Source organism: Bactrocera dorsalis, unplaced genomic scaffold (genome assembly GCF_023373825.1).
Source record: "Bactrocera dorsalis isolate Fly_Bdor unplaced genomic scaffold, ASM2337382v1 BdCtg009, whole genome shotgun sequence".
In the NCBI taxonomy this organism is placed as follows: Eukaryota; Metazoa; Arthropoda; class Insecta; order Diptera; family Tephritidae; genus Bactrocera; species Bactrocera dorsalis.
The window spans coordinates 165,976-173,742 of NW_026038060.1; positions in this window are offsets into that span (position 1 = coordinate 165,976).

Here is a 7,767-nt window from a genome sequence, read left to right on the forward strand (position 1 = left end):
TGCGCCGACATACTCATATATAAATGTTCATATGTACATACATATGTTAGCACTGCGAAAAGAGCGCAAAAACGAAATGACTAATGTGCAGGTATGTTCCCTATGCACTTGTGTTAGTATGTATATATATTTTTTCTGTTTCTGTTTCTGTTTTTAGTTTTTATTTTGTATTTTCAATTATTTCTTTCTCAATTTCTGTATGCAGTCCTGCTTATTACTTTATTAAGTATAAGGGGTACTGCCAGAAATTTGTACTTGACTAAATTTCAAGTTTACAGTATAGTTTGGGTACTGCTTGTCGATCTTCAGTAGTCGAAGTCGATTAAGAATCGATTCTTGACATTACGAAAAATCGATTATTTTACGAGAAAACTCGATTTTCGAGTAGAATCGGAATCGAGTTTACCATCCCTATTGGCAGACATCACGTGCACATATAATAACCTCCGCACAATAACCACCACAAAAAAATTATTTTTTTTCTATGTTATTTATATGGAAAATAGAAAATTTGAAAGAGGCACCTCTTAATATTAATATTAAGAGCTCATCTTTTGAGTGACTTTATTTCACATTTTCGAAAGTTTTTAGACTGTTTTTCAGTTGAAAAAAAATGTTGGTTCAGAATGAGACACCCTAATGTATATGTATGTATGTGCATACACTAAATATGAAATGAAATTAATATGCTTTCTTTGATTTCAAAAGTTTTTGTTCTTGAGCAATTGAGAGCTTGTTAAAGAGATCAATTCGCTTTGGGCCTAAGTATGCACGAATTGTTAGTATGTATTTCTGATTTATTTTCTTAAGCAATTGAGAGCTCGTTAGAGAGATCAATTCGCTTTTGTACGCAATCCTGCTTGTTTTTGTTTGCCAAAGAACAAGGGGTATTGCCGGATGTTTGCCAATGTGGGCTTTGAGTATAATTATGTAATGTATAGGAATATAGGCGCACTTATTTATATTTTGTAAAACTGATTCTTTTTTTTTGTATTTGCACCAATTAACGTATTTTGTGAGTTTAATTACCGTTCCGTTTAGTTATTTACGGAATTTATGAGAACTTTTGTCTTTGAAAAATAAATAAGATTTAATAATTTGATATGTCGTACCCAGTGTAGGGTATGCAATCATATGCTGTTTCGTAAATAAACTTATTTTGTTTTTGTTTGGTAATTACTTGGCAGATTGTATGCCTTATGCTTGAGTATACTTGTACTTATATTTCTTCGCACAGGCGAGAGAGAGAGAAAAGGGAATGGAAAAAAGGTATTCTCCTTTGTTAAAAAATTACGTGGGCACTTTTGTATGTAAGTATGTGCATGAATAGAATATGAATAGAATTTTTTTGCCTTTTATTGTTTTTTTGTATGTTATGTATCTAATTTATGTTGTATATTAACTAAGCGGATTTTTTATTACAGGTTTTATAATATGATTACATATATAAAACTGTAACTTTAGGCATACATACAAACGTGCATAATATGCGACAATAATAAACGGAAACGATACAACTCACTTTATCTTCCCGCAAGGGTTTTTTGGGGGGTATAATACATATGTGTCATTGTATACATAAATGAGTTTTATTGCCAATCCCTGTTTTCCTCTTCTTCTAGTCGTCCAACTGGCTGGCTTCTTCGTTTCTCCTCCTGTGCTCCAGCTACCTTCTCGTACTTTTTTGTTTTAATTGTTCGCGCCCGTTTGATCCGTTTTTGTGGATTTTTGTTGAATTTAATTGTTTTATTGTATTTTTAGATTTCGCGCCCGATTTATGTTTCGTGTTTAGGTTTCGCGCCAATATTCTCTCTCTTATTATTTTTTTGTTTTTTGTTGGAGCTGTTATTTATATTTTATTTTTCCTTGTAATTTGTTTTTGTACTTGTTAGTTCACCTTTTATATATTTCTAGACTACTGCACTCCACTTTCTTTTGTTCTTTTCTTTTTTTGTTTATTTTATTTTCTTTTATTTTTATTTTATTCTGTTTGAGTCACTGCACTTGGTATTGGTTTGTATTAGTTTTCTCCACGGCACTTTATGTATATATTTCGATTCGCACTTCGTTTGCCACCAAATTTATTAAGTTAATTATTATTGTTTTTAATTTGTCTGTTATAGGTGCCTTTCATTAAGGCTCGAAGAACCATGAATAAAAACATACGAATTTTAGGTTTGATAAGAAAAAAATTTTGTCTGTATTGTCACAATTTTAACAACGGAATTATAATTTTTAAAATTAGAAATGTTACACGATTTTTCTGGTAATGCGGCGGTGCAAATGTTTACCAGAATTGGGTCCCAGCTGTCTGTGGGGATATTTAGTGTCTATAGAACCAACAAACAATTTGAAACAGTGGATTCTAGTTTGATGAATTCTTTCTTAATTTTTGGCAAGTTCATTAGTGTCGTTACTTGTTTATCGATCAGTTTTCTTTCATATCTAGCTTTTAGAGCTTCCTAAGCCAAATTAAATTATCGTCATTAAGAGCGTACTGTTTACTATTATGCCTGCTTGACCTTTGGTATTGTATCTGAGGTCATACAATTTTTGTGCTTTTGATAGTTGGGGATGGTTTATGTAAACGGCTGTAAACATGTCCCGTAAGGACGGCCATTCTTCATAACCTCCATAAAATGTTTCTGTGTCACAAGCGGGCACCTCGAGATGAATGTCTGAACTTGCCTATTGACTGTCTATTTATGGCAGCTCTACTCTACTGTGGGGAGTAGGTGCAATTGCTTTAATGAGCTTTAGTTGATCGGAGATCATAGCTTTTGTTTCTTCGTACTGGTCTAAGCAGTTTTCATAAATATCGTAAGCCCATGATTTAAAATTACGTGGCAAGTCTGAATCGTCACATTATAGTATGGCGTCATGAGGCGCTTAAAGGCGAGTCTAAAATTTTGGCTTTTTATTTCTAATAATTATTCCGAGTTTTCGTGAATCGGTGAAGCAGCAAATCTAGCGCAGTACCTTATTAAACTGTCACTTTGTGAAATGAATTTAACAGCCTGTTTTGAGCGTGTAGCTCCTGCAGGTGTATTTTGATTTGTGTTATTATGGACCATTTTTGATATATTGTTTATTAAAATATTTCTGAAAAGAATTAAATTTTCCTCAGAGTAAACTACTTTGAATAAGGCAATTGAATTGAAACTTTTTAGGTAAATGTTTTTATTTTCAGTTTAAGTTGCTAAAAAACGAATATGTTATTTCGTGTTATTATTACTGTTTCTATTTATTTGCAAAATAATAATATTTATTTATTTTATTTTAGTTTTAAATTTGCAAATATCCGCACTTTTAATTTATAAACACTTTTTTCGTCCTTATGTTAGTATTTAGGTACACCTTAATACTTGAACTTGTATGTATGTACGTACATATGTATGTGCTTATGAAGGTACTTATGTTTTGTGCAATTGAGAGCTGGCTGAAGAGATCAATGCGCTATTTACATAAGTATGCACGAATTGTTTGTGTGTTTATGAGTATGGTTATCTTAAGAAATTGAGAGCTCGTTAGAGAGATCAATTCGCTTTTTGTACGCAATCCTGCTTGTTTTTGTATAACAAAGACCAAGGGGTATAGCCGGATAGTAGCCAATGTGGATTTTGAATATTTGATTATGTGCGCCCACAGTTTATATTTAACCGTGATTTGATAGTTAAAAATAAGGAAATTTTATTTCACTTTACCGTCGAATCGTAAGTGAATTTTAAAATTACTGTTTTGGTATTTTAAGATTACTTAATTTTTCTTTTTTTAATAATGTGCCCTTAGCTAGTGTAGAGTAAGAGATAGGTGGTTTCTATATTGTTGTACTTGTCGGAATACCATTGTCTTCGTTAGACCTGGTTATAGCGTAGCGAGTTTCGGTTTCACACTTACACTTCACAATATTATCTTACTTCACAATATCTTCCCACTATTAATTCTAGAAACCGACTTAACAAGATCAAGTCCTCAACTCGACTGCCTCTATGTACGTCGTTTTCTTCCTTTTAAACTTGCCACCGAACCACGCTCGACGATAGCGACGCCACGCTGTCGTCCCGCTAAAACGGTACTCCTTGAAGAGGCGACATGCAGACAACCACACTTCATGGTAGCGACGCCCCGCTAAAGCGGTACTTCTTGAAGTGACAACTAATCACAGCACAATTAGCGGTTGATGGAAAAATGAAGAACTTAGTCTTCTAATGCAATTCCCTAAACTGTATGCACATACACTCACACACGCATACCAATATCCACACACTATTAGGGTGCGCCGACATACTCATATATAAATGTTCATATGTACATACATATGTTAGCACTGCGAAAAGAGCGCAAAAACGAAATGACTAATGTGCAGGTATGTTCCCTATGCACTTGTGTTAGTATGTATATATATTTTTTCTGTTTCTGTTTCTGTTTTTAGTTTTTATTTTGTATTTTCAATTATTTCTTTCTCAATTTCTGTATGCAGTCCTGCTTATTACTTTATTAAGTATAAGGGGTACTGCCAGAAATTTGTACTTGACTAAATTTCAAGTTTACAGTATAGTTTGGGTACTGCTTGTCGATCTTCAGTAGTCGAAGTCGATTAAGAATCGATTCTTGACATTACGAAAAATCGATTATTTTACGAGAAAACTCGATTTTCGAGTAGAATCGGAATCGAGTTTACCATCCCTATTGGCAGACATCACGTGCACATATAATAACCTCCGCACAATAACCACCACAAAAAAATTATTTTTTTTCTATGTTATTTATATGGAAAATAGAAAATTTGAAAGAGGCACCTCTTAATATTAATATTAAGAGCTCATCTTTTGAGTGACTTTATTTCACATTTTCGAAAGTTTTTAGACTGTTTTTCAGTTGAAAAAAAATGTTGGTTCAGAATGAGACACCCTAATGTATATGTATGTATGTGCATACACTAAATATGAAATGAAATTAATATGCTTTCTTTGATTTCAAAAGTTTTTGTTCTTGAGCAATTGAGAGCTTGTTAAAGAGATCAATTCGCTTTGGGCCTAAGTATGCACGAATTGTTAGTATGTATTTCTGATTTATTTTCTTAAGCAATTGAGAGCTCGTTAGAGAGATCAATTCGCTTTTGTACGCAATCCTGCTTGTTTTTGTTTGCCAAAGAACAAGGGGTATTGCCGGATGTTTGCCAATGTGGGCTTTGAGTATAATTATGTAATGTATAGGAATATAGGCGCACTTATTTATATTTTGTAAAACTGATTCTTTTTTTTTGTATTTGCACCAATTAACGTATTTTGTGAGTTTAATTACCGTTCCGTTTAGTTATTTACGGAATTTATGAGAACTTTTGTCTTTGAAAAATAAATAAGATTTAATAATTTGATATGTCGTACCCAGTGTAGGGTATGCAATCATATGCTGTTTCGTAAATAAACTTATTTTGTTTTTGTTTGGTAATTACTTGGCAGATTGTATGCCTTATGCTTGAGTATACTTGTACTTATATTTCTTCGCACAGGCGAGAGAGAGAGAAAAGGGAATGGAAAAAAGGTATTCTCCTTTGTTAAAAAATTACGTGGGCACTTTTGTATGTAAGTATGTGCATGAATAGAATATGAATAGAATTTTTTTGCCTTTTATTGTTTTTTTGTATGTTATGTATCTAATTTATGTTGTATATTAACTAAGCGGATTTTTTATTACAGGTTTTATAATATGATTACATATATAAAACTGTAACTTTAGGCATACATACAAACGTGCATAATATGCGACAATAATAAACGGAAACGATACAACTCACTTTATCTTCCCGCAAGGGTTTTTTGGGGGGTATAATACATATGTGTCATTGTATACATAAATGAGTTTTATTGCCAATCCCTGTTTTCCTCTTCTTCTAGTCGTCCAACTGGCTGGCTTCTTCGTTTCTCCTCCTGTGCTCCAGCTACCTTCTCGTACTTTTTTGTTTTAATTGTTCGCGCCCGTTTGATCCGTTTTTGTGGATTTTTGTTGAATTTAATTGTTTTATTGTATTTTTAGATTTCGCGCCCGATTTATGTTTCGTGTTTAGGTTTCGCGCCAATATTCTCTCTCTTATTATTTTTTTGTTTTTTTGTTGGAGCTGTTATTTATATTTTATTTTTCCTTGTAATTTGTTTTTGTACTTGTTTAGTTCACCTTTTATATATTTCTAGACTACTGCACTCCACTTTCTTTTGTTCTTTTCTTTTTTTGTTTATTTTATTTTCTTTTATTTTTATTTTATTCTGTTTGAGTCACTGCACTTGGTATTGGTTTGTATTAGTTTTCTCCACGGCACTTTATGTATATATTTCGATTCGCACTTCGTTTGCCACCAAATTTATTAAGTTAATTATTATTGTTTTTTAATTTGTCTGTTATAGGTGCCTTTCATTAAGGCTCGAAGAACCATGAATAAAAACATACGAATTTTAGGTGTGATAAGAAAAAAATTTTGTCTGTATTGTCACAATTTTAACAACGGAATTATAATTTTTAAAATTAGAAATGTTACACGATTTTTCTGGTAATGCGGCGGTGCAAATGTTTTACCAGAATTGGGTCCCAGCTGTCTGTGGGGATATTTAGTGTCTATAGAACCAACAAACAATTTGAAACAGTGGATTCTAGTTTGATGAATTCTTTCTTAATTTTTGGCAAGTTCATTAGTGTCGTTACTTGTTTATCGATCAGTTTTCTTTCATATCTAGCTTTTAGAGCTTCCTAAGCCAAATTAAATTATCGTCATTAAGAGCGTACTGTTTACTATTATGCCTGCTTGACCTTTGGTATTGTATCTGAGGTCATACAATTTTTGTGCTTTTGATAGTTGGGGATGGTTTATGTAAACGGCTGTAAACATGTCCCGTAAGGACGGCCATTCTTCATAACCTCCATAAAATGTTTCTGTGTCACAAGCGGGCACCTCGAGATGAATGTCTGAACTTGCCTATTGACTGTCTATTTATGGCAGCTCTACTCTACTGTGGGGAGTAGGTGCAATTGCTTTAATGAGCTTTAGTTGATCGGAGATCATAGCTTTTGTTTCTTCGTACTGGTCTAAGCAGTTTTCATAAATATCGTAAGCCCATGATTTAAAATTACGTGGCAAGTCTGAATCGTCACATTATAGTATGGCGTCATGAGGCGCTTAAAGGCGAGTCTAAAATTTTGGCTTTTTATTTCTAATAATTATTCCGAGTTTTCGTGAATCGGTGAAGCAGCAAATCTAGCGCAGTACCTTATTAAACTGTCACTTTGTGAAATGAATTTAACAGCCTGTTTTGAGCGTGTAGCTCCTGCAGGTGTATTTTGATTTGTGTTATTATGGACCATTTTTGATATATTGTTTATTAAAATATTTCTGAAAAGAATTAAATTTTCCTCAGAGTAAACTACTTTGAATAAGGCAATTGAATTGAAACTTTTTAGGTAAATGTTTTTATTTTCAGTTTAAGTTGCTAAAAAACGAATATGTTATTTCGTGTTATTATTACTGTTTCTATTTATTTGCAAAATAATAATATTTATTTATTTTATTTTAGTTTTAAATTTGCAAATATCCGCACTTTTAATTTATAAACACTTTTTTCGTCCTTATGTTAGTATTTAGGTACACCTTAATACTTGAACTTGTATGTATGTACGTACATATGTATGTGCTTATGAAGGTACTTATGTTTTGTGCAATTGAGAGCTGGCTGAAGAGATCAATGCGCTATTTACATAAGTATGCACGAATTGTTTGTG